Source organism: Gorilla gorilla, chromosome 5 (assembly GCF_029281585.2).
Source record: "Gorilla gorilla gorilla isolate KB3781 chromosome 5, NHGRI_mGorGor1-v2.1_pri, whole genome shotgun sequence".
NCBI lineage: Eukaryota > Metazoa > Chordata > Mammalia > Primates > Hominidae > Gorilla > Gorilla gorilla.
In genome coordinates, this window is record NC_073229.2 from 62,608,873 (window position 1) to 62,627,191 (window position 18,319).

The 18,319-nt window shown below is 38.7% G+C and overlaps 1 protein-coding gene and 1 long non-coding RNA gene across 3 annotated transcripts in view; one reads left to right on the top strand and one right to left on the bottom strand.

Annotated features, from left to right (window-relative positions):
* Positions 1–18,319, top strand: part of LOC109027389 (uncharacterized) — a 105,031-nt gene that overhangs the window by 76,599 nt on the left and 10,113 nt on the right. The gene's annotated exons all lie outside the window — the stretch shown is intronic.
* Positions 5,027–18,319, bottom strand: part of SUPT3H (SPT3 homolog, SAGA and STAGA complex component) — a 557,715-nt gene continuing 544,422 nt past the window's right edge. For both annotated transcript variants that reach the window (XM_063707642.1, XM_063707643.1), the window contains one exon: positions 5,027–5,389. The gene's annotated coding sequence lies outside the window, so the exon portion shown is untranslated. The remainder of the gene's footprint in view (positions 5,390–18,319) is intronic.

The window sequence follows — 18,319 nt, forward strand, 5'->3', positions numbered from 1 at the left end:
GGAGCGGCAGGCTCCCTTGGCTGAGAAGGTACCACCTTTGCGGATGGTGGGGACCAGCACTTCATGTTCCTGTGCTCATCTCGGAAACTTGTGAATGGATCTTAGAGGACCCAAGACTTCTTTCTGCTCTAAACTTCAGTGATTCCATGATTTTATGCAGATATAAGACCAGCTAGGCCACCCTCAGGCTGCATTTTCTCCAGTGCAGAACTAAACCAGCCCCTACTTTGGACGGAACACATAGCTCTCTCTCTAGATACGGGTTCTGCAGGTTTCTAGCTGAAAATCATTCCTCAATTTTCAATCAGCTGTGGCTGATTCTGGAACTCTGAAAGGTTCCAGACTTGCTGTCTAGGATGAAAGACCTTATTCTGTAGCACTTTTTCCATAGAAGCAATGACCTCATTTATATTCACTGCTGACCCAGCCAGCATTTAAGGTGCAGAATCTGCCCCTTCAGTATGACAAGTCCTGATTCCTCCAGGGCCAGCCCCAGGGCTTCTGCAAGCACACACAGTGACTTTGTACAAACAAGCCAAATGGATCCTCATAGGGCAGAAGAATTACGAAAAAGTGCCTCCTCTAGGTAGGGGAATGATAAAACAACGCTCCCTCTGAGTGGACCTTGCTCCTGGCTGACACAACTCCTGTGCCAGGACACAAGGCTTGGCAAATGAAGGCCAAAATGAAAGTTAGTCTCCACCAATGCCTTCCTGGCCTGGTTTCTTTGTGTAGGGCGCAGTATGTACAACTCTGCCGGTTCCTGTTTGCTGCTGCCTAGGACCAAACAGCCTCACACCTTGCTCTTATAAGGCCTGTGCCCACTTAGGACAAGTGGGATTCAAGTCGAGTGGCCAGGAAGTCTGAAGGGAGCTGGGGAGTAAGAAGGCATGACGAACAACCTCCTTCATTAGACCTGTGCTCCTGTCCTGACAGACTTCTTTGAACTTCTTGCCACTTGCTGATTAAGTGACTGAGGGGACTCAGGTGAGCTGGAGGACACCCCCGTCTTTCTCCAACAGGTGAAACAAGGTGGTTCTTTTCTGTAAGACAAATGTGGGTAATAAACAGAAAAAAGGCCAGCAAACAGATCAAGTTCCATAAAAACAAAAGCAATCAGTGCACCCTTCTATGACGTAGGTTCACAGAAATGACCGACCAAGCGTGAGACATGTCCTGTGCAGGGACACGTGTGACCTTCCGAGCTGTGGGGGAAGGTGCAGCTCAGCGCAAACCGTACTCAAGATGAGTTTTATTTCCCTTCTGGTGTATCTCCAGAGCATGCTGGCAAGTGAGTGAGTCCACTGTTTCTTGCTTCTCGGCACCAGTGACATCATCACTTAATAAGTTAGGGAATCACAACCACATTTCAAAGAATCATTCAGTTTTCTCATTAAGATTCTATAGGATTTTTTTTTCCCACAGCAACAGTCTTGCCAAAATAATGTTAAAAATAGACCTGGTAATACTTTTCACATTTGTAGGCAGTCATGAATGTTTAACAGTGTTTATATCCAGCAGATGCACATAACTTAGGAATTAGGCATGAGATTTTACACAGTAATACAGAGTACATATATTGTCAAAAGGATTTTTTTTTTTTTTTTAAATAAAGCAAATACCAAGCCTAGGGGAAGAAAAACCTGTTCCCACTTCATCTTCTTGTAGGAAAGTGTTTAATGCATAAAAAATTGGGAGGAAAAGGCATATGTAAAATGTATGTGAAAAAAGTTTTCAACAGTGATTAAATTTGGATATTTTGACTCACTTAAGTGCATATGGTAGATTCTCAAAATTCAAGGGTCTGAATTCTGGCTCCCGAAGAAGATAATTATTTTGGAGACAGGTAGCGTCCTATGCTTGTCTGAGTCTGCATGGCTTGGGAAAGGGACACATAGGTTTGGGGTGAGCTGAGAGGTGGTTAAGGTCAGAGGTCCCTCTGCTGAGAAAATGCACCGAGTCTGACTGCCTGGAATTTCTCAGTGAGATAAGCTCTACAGGTCACTGGCCTACAGAAAATGAGATGCTACCTTAAAAGAGGTAAATGAAGTAAAATGTAATTATAATGATTTTAAAACAGAAGTTCTACACATTAATAACTTTATTTGGGGGATTGTCCCTAGTGAGTCCCAATTAAATCACTGGCTCCCAAAAAACTGGCCTAGATGGCCTTTAAAGAATCTCTTTACAGCTGGGCCTACTTGACATTTTGGAAATGTAAACGTGCCTCCATGCATTTGGAGGATGGCTACATGGATGTTTCCTGAGTTCCCAGCTCTCCTTTTTTATTAATAGTTGTAACTGATCAACAGATGATAAAGAATTGATGGCTGTATAAATATAGCTCTTAAATATAGTCATCGTAACTTTCTGATTAGCTTTGGCTGGAACTTTTTTAACTTCTAGCCCTACATCTATGAATGGAAGTTTTCTTGCTTTGGGGGTAATCACATAGATGGAGATTAACTCTCTTTTTCTCCCAGGCTCTAAAAATTATTTTGACCAAAATGTTTAAGTCAGGGGTTTCATGTAGACACAGCTTAAATGAGTCATTAAGAATTTTATTGGTTAAAGTAGGCATATTTTTTTCCTAGTAGACATAATGACATAACAGTAATAAAAATGCAATATTCAAGTAATTGGTGTAATGTAATTACAGTTTGGTCATAAAGTAAGATTAGAAGTCTGAGATGGCTGTTTTGTGGGTGTGCATTTTAGCGTCTGAATGTAGTCTTCGAGGTGCCTGTCCGGTATCCCTGGAATGCTAGTGCAGTTCATCACATAACCAGGTGGCTGGGCGCCCAGCTGAGCCAGCATTATCTATGAGTCCTGTTTACCCAGTCTGCCCTGTCTGGACATTGGTGTCCTGCCTGCTTCAGATACCTAACCATCACAGGAACTGAAAACAGTGTTTCTGGTTTTATATAGACAACAAAAGGGGGAAATAAAGGCCAGGGTCCTCACGGGGAAGGGACAGATGGAGTTCCAGTGCCATCCTAGAATGGCCACCTCTTTGCCCACATGATGCTGTAGCTCCCCATCTCCCTTAAATTGCAGTGCTTAGAGCAGAGAGCTCCCATATGCCTCTGATGTGCTACAGTGTCAGCCTGTTCTGGCTTTTGGAGGGAAGAACAATTTCCAGATTGAGGCTGAACAAAAGGAGCTGTCTTAGGCATTTGACCAAAATATATTTTATCAAAGGATTTGCCATCATTGGAGATATTCTTTCAACTATTATAAATGAATTTCTCCCTGTTTGCATTTCTTATTTAGTGGCGTGGCCTGCAGAAACACAAAATGTAAGCAAGAGTACTTATCTATTTTTGAATACAAACATAACATTTTAATTAACAGTACTTACAATAAATAATTTAAAGAACATCAGATTTCTTTTTTACTATTTTTTCCTTTTTAATTAATCAGTAATTTGTGGGGAGACAATCTGAGACTACATAAACCACTTCTTATCAGTCTTCCTCTAGCATGGATGATCTTTTAATGCCACTATTCCTTCTATATTTATTAGTTGGCATTCTTCTGCAAAGAAGGCCTTTCCCTTTCTCCTCTGTTTACTTATTTATACTGCATGGACTCATGAATATTTATTCGATGGGTGACAAACTAGTACTATCATTTATTTTGACGCTCAAATTGTCCCAGATTTGGCCAGTAAGAGCCTCTTCCAGCCCCATTTTTGACATCTCCCCATGGTTCTTTGACCAGTTCCTTATTTTCTTATGCAATAAAATATTCAAGGCTCATTTTTCCAGGCATCTTTCCCTGCCCTGGTTCTGGGATCAGGCATTTCTCCAAGGAACCCTGAATACCAGTGGGGAATGACATTTAGAAACTAAGATCTGGGCACTAGGTGTGAAAGATCATCACTTTTTAAATGTGTAAAATTTATTTGGAAAAATTTAGGGTGCTTATAAAGAGCTAAGCATGTGCCACAGGTGAAGGCTGTCTTTGGATCCTGAAAGGGTTGGAATTCTAAGAGAAATCACCCCCCGCCCCCACCGGCCCTTGCCAAATAATGTAAATATGTCATGTAGTATGCCAATTACAGTTTCTGCAAATTGATAAGATCTTTAGGCTTTTCTCCTTCTAAGCAAATACTGTTGTCTAAACCTATTTCAAAAGAACGTTAGTATCACTCCTAACTGACAGCTCCTGATGTCTGCTAACTCACAGTTCAGTCATTCATCAACAGCGCAGAGTGATTCACAAACTTAATTTCTTGCCAATATCAGTGACTTTAAACATCCATTGTCTCCGAACCCCCCTTTATGAATATAAATCACACACCTACAAAGGCCTGTCATGAATGCAGCGGGCCACATGCAGTATGTCTGTGCCTCATCATTCCTTCTGGCATGTCACCTTAGTAAACAATGTATAGAGTCTCATTCTAACCCTTGAGTCTGTGATCTTGTTTTCTACAATGGTGGCTGCTGAGCTGAGGCCCCAAGGAAGGTGAGAAGCCAGCCATACTGAGCCAAAGGGCTGGCAACAGTGACTGGAGCAAGGCTGGACATACAGGATTCCCTGTCTTTAACTCCTTTAAGTAAAGTCAAGGGAAAGCAGAATTTGGTATCCAACTGATGCAGACTGTTGGCTTTTACTTGGCATGTACTTTCTTACTGCTTGAGAAATGTTATTTTTTCCTTAAACTTCTTTCTCATTAATCTTGTGTTAAGAGTGGTCTAACCCTGTTAGTTTGGTAGGCAGCTTCTGTTCCAATTAGCATATATTTCCATAAGTGTTGAGTGGGGAAGGGAAGGAAAACGCAGAATTTCTCAACTATTGACCTTGAGGGACTTGTAGGAAGGTGTGTCTGACATGCTTGTAATACAACTGACTCTGAAAAAGCTCTAGTAAATGGTTAAGTTATGGTTGGCTCTGATGATTTATGCTGAACAGAATAAACTATGATGGAAACATAAAATATTTCTAAGCTTACACTTTAGTCACTCAATATACATGAAACTCAATCTTCTTACTTAAAAAACAGATAGAGCACTGAGAATCTCCTAAGGAAATCAAGTTGTTTATTAGTCTCGTGTTCACCCATGTCATGCATACAAAGATTAAGAGCTGAAAATGCTTTGATATTCTCCACTGTAAGGCACTGTGTGATACCCCGCTTAAAACTATTCCTACCATTCCACCAAGGGACTTTCCTTTCCACTGACAAGTTGAAGGAGGAATTCAGAGACAGTGCTTCCGTAGCCAAATTGTTTCATTGTTCAAGTATATTGATAGGGTGGTTGCCTAAGCAGAAAATGCAGAATTAAATGAAGGAAGCTTGTTTTGAGAGCAGGTCTGTCACCATCTATGATACATATGACAAGGAAGTAAACAGGAAGTGCTGAATTGGCTTGGTTTACTCCTACAGGGACAGAGAGAAATAAAATCAGTGTTTACCAAATGGAAAAGCACAAAGTTGGTACAGAGAGAGATGTTATTTTCAGGCTTCTAAAACGGTATTACAAATAACACAAAGTTTCAAACCTATAATTGAAAACTATTTTTAAAAAGTTTTGATTAGGTTCCCTTCAAAAATAGGCATTTTAGGCTGAAATAAATTCTTAAAGTTTTGACTCCCACTTATGCTGGTTTTTCCATAATCCACACTCCATAAATGCCCCTCTTAAATAACAGATTTCAGGAGTAAAAAATATGTCTTAAAGTCATCTAGTAGAACTTCAATGCTCCCACTTAATAGATGAGGAATCCAAGACCCCAAAGTTAAAGCAGTTTCTCAAACACCACACAGCCATTAAGGGCAGGGAGAATTTAGGATCCAAGTTACTCATCAGGCAAGAGTTATGAATAGATATAATTTCTTAGTGCCAGATCCACGGAGGAAACAAACCTTGTGGTGAAGGGGCCAAATGTATTGTTGGTGTAGTTTTTTCCAGAAGCCAAGACTGGGCCTGTGGGTCCAAACCGAGTGTACTTCTGTCCTTCAGCAGCTCTGGACAAGAGCTAAATACCATCTAAATGCCTGACTCCAGAATCATAAGAAATAAAAAAAATCATGTTGCCTTAAAGCCACTAAGGTTTGGGTGGGTTTGTTACACAGCAAAAGATAACTGAAACAGAAATAGGCAGGATCACCCCATGAGGCAAGGAAGCACATCAGCTGAGTTGTTTACTAAGGGCAAAGGCGATATGGACTGGCTAACAGAAGACGGAAGTTATAAATACTAGCAAGGACCATTGGACCAGTTACAGAAATGATGACAGTAGTGGTTGTAAGTATTTCTTTCTTACTTTAATATGAATACAGCATTTTTTTGGTATTAATTTTCTTTACTCCCCCACTTCCATTCCCTATCTTTAATAGAAGATGTGTTAACAGTGGCTAGCCATATAGCTCAGTATTTAGGTTACAGGATATTAGAGGGAGTGTGACTCAGAGAAAAGAGGAAAAAATATCACCCCAAAATGGATGTGTCATATAGGACTTAATAGCCTTTTACTAAAAAAAAAAAATGCACTTTTGGCGGGGCATGGTGGCTCGCGCCTGTAATCCCAGCACTTTGGGAGGCCGAGGCAGGTGGATCACGAGGTCAGGAGATTGAGACCATCCCGGCCAACATGGTGAAACTCCATCTCCATTAAAAATACAAAAATTAGCCAGGCCTGGTGGCACATGCCTGTAGTCCCAGCTACTTGGGAGGCTGAGGCAAGAGAATCACTTGAACCTGGGAGGCGGAGGCTGCAGTGAGCTGAGATCATGCCACTGCACTCCAGCCTGGATGACAGAGCGAGAGACTCCATCTCAAAAAAAAAAAAAAAATTTATATTAGAACAGTTTTACATTTACTGAATTGTGAAGACAGCACAAAGTTCCCATATACCCAACACCTACTTTCCTCTATTATTAGTAATTTACATTATGATACATTTGTCACAATTAATGAACAAATATTGGTATGTTATTACCTAAAGCCCATACTTGATTCGGATTTCCTTAGTTTTTATCCATTGTCCCGTTTCTGCTCCAGAATTGCATCCAGGATGCCACATTACATTTATATCATGTCTCCTTAGGCTCCTCTTGGCTATGATAGTTTCTCAGGCTTTCCTTGACAGTTTTGAGGAGTGTGGTCAGGTATTCTGTAATGCCTCTCAAGTGACATTTGTATGATGCTCAAGATTAGAAGGGGTTATGGGTTACTGGGAAGATGACCACAAAGGTATTTATACCCTTTTTGGAGGACAGGGTTAGCATGCATCATGTTAGGTGGAAGCATTTTGCTGTTGACTTTATTTGGAGGTTAAACATGGTTAAAAGATGTATGTATGGGTACCAAGTAGACAAAGGTTGGATAGACTGCAGTCATTGGTAGTGTGCCAACTTGGTGAAACTTAATACTTTCCCATAGTCCCCTTCCCTACAGGGTTCTGAGTTAGAGTTGTCCAAAAGGGAAATGTATGCAGATGTGGAAGATGGAAATGAAGCAGCTATTGATCTTTGAAGGTCTTGCAGGTACAGAGAAGGCACAGAAATGCTGACAGGTTCTAGCTTGTCTTCACTTTCTTCTACTCCACATTCAGTTCTGACTGAAGAGGCTGTTGACCAACAGTGGCTCCCAGCTTATGCCAGACACTCGGTGGTGGGCCTGCCAAGGTGGCAGTTATACAGAAGCATGGCTTCCTGCATACCTTCTCATAAGCCATCACTTTGCAGCCACTTTTGGCACCTGGTTGTTCTTTGTTTCTCACATTGATGGGTTGGTCTTTTTTTTTTTCTTTTTTCTCTGATCCTCCAACTTCCTTCCTATGCTTTCACTTTCCCAGTTCTTCTCACAACTGTATAAGGTCTGATTCCTGTAATCCTCATCCCATAGTACACAGTGGTTCTGATTCTGTGACTGAACCCTGACTGATAACTCAAGGTATGAGAGACTGATTTTCAAACTGCAAACAACTACAGAAGCTGGAAAAAAAAATACAAATGCAGTTCTGTAATAGTTTTCTATGATGCTGTAACAAATTACTACAAATTTAGTAGCATAAATACCACAAATTTATTATCTTACAGTTCTATAGGCCAGAAGTCCAGTATAAGTCTCATTAGACTAAAATCAGTGTTGTCAGACTATGTTTTTTTCTGGAAGCTATAGGGAAGAATCCGTTTCCTGTTCATTCAGATTGTTGGGAGAACTCAGTTTCTGTTTCTTCAGTACCAAGGTCTCCATTTTTGAGCGGTCTGTAAGCTGGGGCCATTCTAGGAGGCCATCATATTCCTTGGCTCGTGGCTCCTTTACTCTGTCTTCAAAGCTAGAACATCAAGTCATGTTCATGTTGCATCTCTCTTACCCATTCTTCTGCTTTTAAGAGCTCATGTGATTAGACTGGACCCATGTGGATAATCTAGGATAATCTAGGATAACCTCTCCATCTTAACTTCCTTTGATTAGCAACCTTCATGCCATCTGCAACCTTATTTCCCTTTTGCTATGTGATGTAACATATTCACAGGTTCTGAGATTTGGATATGGACATCTTGGGGTAGGGGTACAAATTATTTGAAGCATCAGAAAAAAACCAGTGTGGCCAGGACTTGAGAGAATAAGATAATGGAGAAAAGTCAGGTTCTCTTTTTTTCTCATGAAATTTGCCAATTAACTGTGAGAGGAAGTGAGGCCAAACAGTCTGGGAATTATGGCAGTATCACTGGGCTGGGGAAACAGAGGTTGGAGTTTGGGGCTGCTAAGGCAGTTGAGGGACCATGATTCCCTGACCAGAGGAAACTACAGAGAAATAAGTCTATAATTCTGCATGCAGTTTCCCCTTGAAGCATATGTCAACTCCAAAGCTGTACATATGGTGGGGTGGGGGGTGAGAGCAGCAGATGGAAGGCTAAAAAGGTGAGCAAAAATTCCATCAATCTTGTTGGGTTAGGGGTTAGATTTCAGAGCTCACCAGGGTTGAAGGGGCCTGGTAAACACCATAGGCTCTCAGCTGAGACCCTAGGGATATTTTCTAGGAATAAAGGCAAAGCAGAAATAGATCAACCTTGATCCAACCGTACCCCATCTGCCTGCCAGAAAATTATATCCTCTCTACAAAAAATCACCATCCAGAGTTTCTTTAAGACAGGGTCTTGATCTGTCATCCAGGTTGGAGTGCAGTGGTGCAATCATAACTCACTGCAGCCTCAAATTCCTGGGCTTAAGGGATCCTCCTGCCTCAGCCTTCTGAGTGGCTGGGACTACTACAGGCACATGCCACCACGCCCAGTTAATTTTTATTTTTGTAGCGATGGGGTCTTGCTTTGTTGCCCAGGGTGGTCTTGAAATCCTGGGCTCAAGCGATCCTCCCCCCTACCTTGGCCTCCCAAAGTGGTGAGATTACAGGGGTGAGCCAGCGTGCCCAGCCCAGAGCGTCTGTATCTTTTGCATATGTGATGTCTGGCATTCAGTAAAAAACTCATAGGCAAAGCAGGAGGCACTGAAAACCAAGAGGAAAAAAAAAAAAAACAGACAACAGAAACATCCCCAAGCAACCCAAATATTGAGGTAATAAAGAAGGGACTGGAACTGGAATTTTTTTTTTTCAAAAAAGAATCAAATGGTGATGGTATAATTAAAAAAATAAAAAAAATAAAGAATTCAGTAGATGAGCTTAATAGATTTTAGAAGGAAAGTTCAATAAATACAAGATAGGTCAGTAGAAAATATTCATATCGAAGCAGAGAGAAAAGGAAATAAGAAATACAGAAAAGGGTACAGAAGACATATAATGGATGGTTAAAAAAATAAGTCTGACATACATCTAATTGAAATCCTAGAAGACATAAAGAAATATTTGAAGAAAAGTGGATAGGATTAAAAAAAATCGATGAAAAATATCCAGCCACAGATTCAAGTAGTTCTACAAATTCCAAGAAAGAGAAAAACAAAGAAAACTACATGTAGGCATGTCATACTACAACTGTTAAAGAATAAAAGGAAAAAAACCTCAAAAGCAGCCAGAGAAAAGCACGCACATTACCTTCACAGGGGCAACAACGAGGCTGACAACCAAAATGACAGAGGCCAAAAGAGAAGGAAATAAGTCTGATGTGTGAAAAATAATGCACATTTTATAATGCAAAACTTTAGGAAAAGAGAAATGTCCAAAAATAGGATACAATTGAAAACGAACCAGCCATCATAGTATGAAGAAACGTAGTGACAGGTCTCCCAACAGGTTATTTAAGGGTATATGTTCACTGCTTGAACCCTAAAGGCCAGGCAGTGATCCAAGTCCAGGGTGCCCAGCAGAGGAGCAGGTGTCCCTGAGAATCCAAACTTCCCAGAGAGTATCTGGGAACATACCAAGGAAAACAGTCCCATCACACACATGGTAGGCAAAGAGCCAGAAAATTAGCTTAAAAGCAGCCTTAGAGATGGGAGGCAGCGTGGATCTCTAGAGTTGTTCTGCTGCTGCCCAGGAGTTCCCTGTCTGTAAGTCTTAAAAAACTCATCTACTCACCAAGCTGGACTTGTCCGAATCATTCTTTGGTTTCTTGGCATCTTCCCAGTTTGGGGGTGGGAGCAGTGTTATAGTCTCAAAATTTTATTTTTACTGTTATTTTTTTTTTAGACAGAGTCCCATTTTGTTGCCCAGGCTGGAGTGCAGTGGTGTGATCTCAGGTCACTGCAACCTCCGCCTTCCGGGTTCAAGCAATTCTCCTGCCTCAGCATCCTGAATAGCTGGGATTACAAGTGTGCGTCACCACGCCTGGATAATTTTTGTATTTTTAGTAGAGATGGGGTTTAGCCATGTTGGCCAGGCTGGTTTCAAACTCTTGGCCTCAAGTGATCCACCTGCCTTGGCCTCCCAAAGTGCTGGGATTATAGTTATGAGCCACCACGCCCGGCTTCAAATTTTTTTCATAATAGAAATACTCTGCAGTCTTAAAAAAAAGTCATGAGAAAGTGTTACTATAGGTTACAAAGAAGTATGTACTTTATGAACATACTGTGTGTGTGTGTGTATGTGTGCATGTGTGTATTAAAATGTCAGTCACGTGTAGTCTCAACGTTAAAGGACTATAGCTAATTCTAATTGCATTCTTTGTGCTTTTCTGAGTCTTCTGAGTTTTTTGTTTGCAATGAATGCTTTAAAAATAATAAAAAGGGTGGTAAAGAACAAGTTAAAGAGTTAAAATGACAAAAATAAGTTAAAACCAAGAAATACAAGTTAGCATGTTAAGGAGTTATGATGAGGATAAGATTGTAGATTTAAATGTAACCATATCAATCATTACATTAGATATAGTCTAAAGAGTGGGATTAAAAGGCAGAGATTGTAAAATGGGTTAAAAAGCAACACCTAACTATAGGCTATCAGTGAAAAAGATACTTTAAATAAAAGTAAAGGATGAAAAAATATGTATAATATAAGTACTGAAGAAAGATGAAGTAGATTTATTAATATCAGACCAAGTACACTTCAGAACATGACATACTGTCAGGGGTAAAAAGGAAAATTAAGAATGCTAAAGGGGACAATTAATCAAGAAGATATGCCATTCCTAAATGTGTGTATGTAACTGAGAACAGAACTTCAAAATATACTAAGCAAAACCTAATAAAACTCAAAGGAGAAACAGATAAGTCCACAATATTAATTGAAGACATTAACCCTCCTTTCTCAGTAATTGATTGTAAAAAGTAGAAAATCAGTAAGTATACAGAAGGACTGAATAACACTGTTAGGTTGATGCAAAAGTAATCATGGTTTTTGCCATTACTATTTCAAAGGCAAAAACCGTGATTACTTTTGCACCAACATATCAACCAACTTGACCTAATATTTATAGAGTACTACATCAAAGAGCACAATACACAAGTTTTCAAGTGCATATGCACCTGTTCTGGGCCATAAGCAAACCTTAGAAAACCTAAAGGAACTGAAATCATACAAAGTATGTATTATAAAATTAAACTAAAATTTAGTAACAGGAAGATATCTAGGACATTCTCAAACATTTGGAAACGAATCAACACATTTCTAAATAAGCCATGAGTCAAAGAGAAAATCAGAAAGGAAATTAGAAAATGTTCTGAATTGGATGAAAATGAAAACAAAACACATTAAAGGTTGTGGGATATAGCTAAAGTAGTGTTTAGAGGGAAACTGAAAAGGAAGAATAAACAAATTGCCAATCTTAGGAATTAAAAAGAGGAGTGTCACTACAGATCCTACAGACATTTAAAGGATTATAAGATAATTTAATGAACAACTTTATGCCAAAACTTTTGTTAACTTAGATAAGGGACAAATAAGAGACAAACCATCAAAACTCTCTCAAGAAGAAATAGATAACCTTATATCTAATAGATAACCTTATATCTATCTAAGAAATAGCCTTATATCTAATATTATTCATAGCTAAAAGCTTTCCTACAAAAAAACACTTCAGACCCTGATAGCCTCCCTGGTGAATTCTACGGAATTTTAACAACAACAACAAAAAACACTAATTCTACAGAAACTCTTCCAGAACATAGAAAAGGAAGCAGCAGGCCCAAACTCATTTTATGAGCCTAGCATTAGCTGATATAAAAACCAGAAATGAGACATTACAAAAACTCCAGATCAATACTTTTCATGAGTACAGATACAAAAATACCTAGCAAAATGTTAGCAAATCAGATCCATCAAAATGTCACCAGGCACAGTAGCTCAGGCCTATAATCCCAGTACTTTGGGAGGCCAAGGTGGGAGGATCACTTGAGGCCAGGACATCGAGACCAGCCTGGGCAACAAGCAAGACCCTGTCACTACAAAATAAAACATTAAAAACAAAAATGCCAGGCATGGTGATGTGTGCTTATACTTCTAGCTGTTTGGGAGGCTGAGGCGAGAAGATGGCTTGAGCCCAGGAGTTCCAGGTTGCAGTGAGCTATGATCATGCCACTGCACTCCAGCTTGGACTACAGAGTGAGACCCTGTCTCTTTAAAAATACAAACACACAAATATATATAAATATAGACATACATATTCACACACACACACACACATGCCCACACACATGGAGGTTAATACATCATGACCGAATTGCATTTATCCCAGTAATGAAAGATTAGTTCAACAAGTAAAAATCAATCAACATAATCTATCACTGGGAAAAAAAAAAACTCATTGTCTTCAAGGATGAAGAAATCCATTTGATAAAATTCAACATCCATAAAAACACTCAGCAAAAAAGGAATAAAAGGAAACTTCCTTAATGTGATAAAAAGCATCTAAGAAAATCTTAGCTAATTTAATGGGGTAAAGGCTGAATGCTTTCCCCATAAAATAGGGAAAAAGACAGGATGTCCATTTTTACCACTCCTATTCAATAGTGTACTGGAGATCCTAGTCACTGCAATAAGACATGAAGAAGAAATAAAAACCATACAGATTAGAAAGAAAAAAAATTGTATTTGCAAACAAAATGATCATCTATGTAGAAAATCCCCAAGAAACTATAACTGCCCCCACCACCTCAGCAATCTGTTAGAGCTAGTAAGTTCAGCAAGGTTTTAGCATAAAAAGTTAATACACAAAAATCAATTTTATTTCTCTGTGAAATAAAATGAATAATGAATAATTGGAAAATGAAAAAAATTTATTTCTTATAACATCAGCCATGAAATATCCATGCACGAACCTAACAAAATATGTACTAGGTTTATATTCTGAAAGCTATAAAACATTGATGAGAAAAATTTAAAAAGACCTTTATAAATGGAGAGCTATATCATGTTCATTAATTAGAAGGCTTAATGTTGCAAAGGTGTCAGTTCTTTCCAAATTAAGCTATACATTGTAAGCAATCCCAGTGAAAATTTCAGGAAGTGTTTTGTAGAAATATGAAAAAGCAAAGAATCTAAAATATGCAAAGCAATTTTGAAAAAGAAGAGCTGAGAAACTCTTAAGACCTGATTTCATGACTTAGTATAAAAGTCATAGTAATCAAGACAACCAGGCATTAGTATCAGGATAAACAAATAGACCAATGGAACAAAACAGGATGCAAAGCAGAGCAATATTTATATGGTCAATTAATTTTAGACAAGGGTGTCAAGGTAATTCAACACAGAAAGGATAGTTTTCTCAACGAGTGGTATTGAAACTATCTGACATCCATATGCAAAAAAACAAAAAAATAGAACCTCAACTCTTATCTTGTATTAATACCATATACAAAGTCAAAATAAATAGAAAACCTAAAAGTAAAAATTCAAAACTTAAATATCTAAAAGAAAACATAGGAGAAAGAAAGCCTTTGTGAGCTTCGGTTAGATGAAGGTTTCTTACATAAGACATACAGTATAAGCCATAAAAGAATAAAAATTGATAACTTTGACTTATTCAAAATTAAAAATATCAGCTTTTCCAAGGGCACTTTAGGAAAGAACAAGCTCCAGACTTGAAAGTTTTGAAAAGCACATTTCTGATAATAGATCCGTATCTAAAAGACATAACACTTATATTGTAATGAGACAAACAACCATGTTTTTAAGGGGCAAAAGATGTGAATAAACACTTCAACAAAGAAAAAATACAGATGGCAAATGAACACATGGAAAATGCTTAATATCATTGGTCATCAGGGAAATGCAGGTAAAGCCACAATGAGATATCACTATGCACCTACTGGAATGGCTAAAATTAAAGCAAAATAAATAAGCAATACACCAAATGCTGGATCATACCAAAAGCTAGTGAAGATATGGAGAAACTAGAAATCTCATATTTCTGGTGGGAGTGCCATATGGTACATCTGCATTGGAAAACATTTTGGTAGTTTTTTACAAAAATAAATATTCACTTACCATGAGTCAGTAATCCCACTTCTAGGTATTTACCCAATACAAATGAACACGTGAGTCCACACAAAGATCTGTCCATTTGTGTTCAGAGCAATTTTATTTTTAATAGCAAGGAAATGGAAACAATGCAAATGTCCACTCAATAGCGAATGGATGAACAAATTGTAGTGCATCCATATGATGGAATATTACTCAGCAATAACATATAATGAACTAACACACGAAACAAGATGGATAAATCTCAAAAGCATAATGCTAAGTAAAAAAGACACACAAAAATCTTGAAATTCAACTTGATATGGAATTATTGCATTTAATATGCCATTCTGGAAAATATAAAAAATGATAGGGACAGAATGAGTGTTGCCAGGGGTTAGTGATGAGGTGGGGGAATCATGTTACAAAGGAACATGAAAAAACTGTTTTGGGTTCTTTTATTTTTATTGTGATGGTGATTACACAGCTGTTCATTTGTCAGAAGTCACTAAATTGTGCTGTACATATAAAAAGGGTTTATAACTATATGCAAACTAGATCAGACTAAGCATTTTTTTTTTAAAGAAACATAGATAAGAGTGGTGATTCATGCCTATAATCGCAGTACTTTGGGAGGCTGAGGCAGGAGGACAGTTTGAATCCAGGAGTTTGAGATAAGCCTGAGCAACATAGTGAGACCCTGTCTCTATAAAAAGAAAAAAAAAATGCTGGGCATGGTGGCATGTGCTTTGTAGTCCCAACTACTCAGGAGGCTGAGGTGGGAGAATTGCTTGAGCCCAGGAGCTGTGATCATGCCAATGTACTTCAGCCTGGGTGACAGAGCAAGACCCTGTATCAAAAAAAAGAAAAAATAAAAGGAAATATATTCTGTTTCTATGTGCCATATCTAAAGAACTTCTCCAACATATGAAGTGATAAATAATACATGATTTTTTTAATAGAAATGGTAACCTGGAGCTGTGGTAAAAAGAAAATTTGAGCAAGTGGTGAAACAGATATATCAAAATAGGCCAGGTGCAGTGGCTCACGCCTGTAATCCCAACACTTTGGGAGGCCAAGGTGGGCAGATCACTTGAGCTCAGGAATTCAAGACCAGCCTGGGCAACATGGTGAAACCCTGCCTCTACCAAAAAAATATTAGCTGGGCATGGTGGCATGTGCCTGTGGTCCCAGCTACTCAGGAGGCTGAGGTGGGAGGAACATTTGAGCCCAGGAGGCAGGGGTTGCGGTGAGCCAAGATCACGCCACTGTACACCAGCCTAGGTAACAGAGTGAGACCCCATCTCAAAAAGAAAAAAAGATACATCAAATAAAATTTGACATAATATTACTGAAACCTAATGACATCACAACTAATTTCTGCTTGTAGTGGTCAAATTTCTTATTTTGTTGGAGATGCACTGTGATTTAGGAAGTATCAAAATGCAAAAATGTTTTTTAAAAGAATTATGTTGAAAAACACAGTTGAAGAAGTTCAGAAGTCTTTGGAAAGTCAAGGGGAAGCTGAATGTTGAGATATGAAGATGACGAGCCAGGACAGAAGTGAAAAGGAAAAGCTAAAGGCTGGAGAAGAACCAGAGAAGTATAATAACATGGGTATAGTGTTGCAAGAATTTGCAGAATTAAGTACTGATCAGTCATTCATTCATATAATACTGACTCAACACGTATTATGTGTCACGCACTGTTCTAAGTGCTGGGATATAGCAGTAGGCAAAATAGACCATGATCCTTAATTGCAGAGTCTACATTCTAGAGAGAGAACACAGTAACAAAATAAACAGATCTATGAAATGGTATTTTAGAAGACAGTAAGTGTTAGAGTGAAAAAGAAAGCAAGGAAAGGGATATGATGTGCTAGAGCAGGGGTTGGGGTCTCAATATTTAAAAGGGTGGTCAGAGAAGGTCTTATAGAGAAAGTGATTTATGTTTTTTTGAGACAGGGTCTGGCTGTGTTGCCCAGGTTGGAGTGCAATGGCACTATCCTAGCTCACTGCTGCCTTGAACTCCTGGGCTCAAGTGATTCTCCTGCCTCAGCCTTCCCATTAGCTGGGACTACAGGAATGTGCCACTGTGCCTGGCTACTTTTTAAATTTTTTGTAGAGGCAGGGTCTTGCTCTGTTGCCCAGGCTGGTCTCCAATTCTTCGCCTCAAGCAATCCTCCCACTTTGGCCTTCTAAAGTTCTGGGATTACAGGTGTGAGCCACTGTGGCCCGGTCTGAGAAAGTAACATGATATTTCATGTATGGCTTGAAGAAGGTAAGGTAGCCATGTGGACAGCTTTTTACGGTGGATGCTTCTAAACACCGAGTACTCATGGTATGCACAGCTAACATCCATCTACTTTGTTGAGACCCATTTAGCTTCCATTGAAATGATATTCAAATATACCATTAATGTGATAATTGGTTATGACTGCTGATAAAAATGATTTACAGAATAATCTTCATTTCAACTGAGCAAGAAAAATTTGAGGTCCAACTGAAAGAAAACCACATACCTCACTTTATTTTTAACTACTACTACCCCCCTCTCTGAAACCTGCCCCTCTTTCAATTTTCATTATATGTGACTTTGGGAATGCTGAATATACTTTTTTAGTATCATTAGCTGGGAAAGGGGGTTAGAAAGAGCGGGAGGAAATAGCCTATCCATATGAAAACAATAATCACATAATATTTATTGTCTGGGATTGAAATGTTTCAAATAGGCAAAGCAATAAAATGTCAGGAAAAGCAAAACTTCCTAATGTTAAAAATATCATAAATTTTTCCCAAAATAAGACATATGAAAAAAGTTCCAGTGATAGTTTATGTCAAAGGAAGAAAAAAGCCCTCAAATCCACATTAAAGCTGCCTGAAATCTTCAGAAGGCACAATCTACTCACCATTGGAGAACGAGGAGACAATGGCAATTATGATAAAGTACAGAAAGCAACGATTACCTTTTATTGAGCTTGAGAATCACTTTTTAACATAAACTCACTGATCCCTGCATTCTATAACTTGGCTTTTGCTATCTATTGTTTTAAAAAAAAAGGTAGGGTCAAAAAGCTAGCAGGATTTCAGTATCACTTTAAGGTGATTTTACATTTTATAATTACAATGGGACTTATGTGTATATTTATTAATAAAATAGAGTAGCACCTACATGGGCAAAATATGCTTTATTGAATCTACAGATAATTTAATCTAGGTGGATTCATGAACCCCTTTCTATAATTTCACGGTTCCCCTCAGGCTCACTGTTTGGGGCCTGCAGACTACATGTTGATTGCTTGATTTTCATAGGTGCCAAATAAGATTTCTGAAGGAATGGCTATAAAGAACACAGACATTTTAATTTCAAGCTACTCTTTGGAGTAGCTTCCGGTTCACAAAATGTTATTTTTAGTCTAAATAGATCTTTATATTTGCTTTAAGTTCAGTGGACATGTTATTCCATTACCTTTAGGGAAATTTGATCCTAAAAGGCTCATTGTCTTTACAGTGAA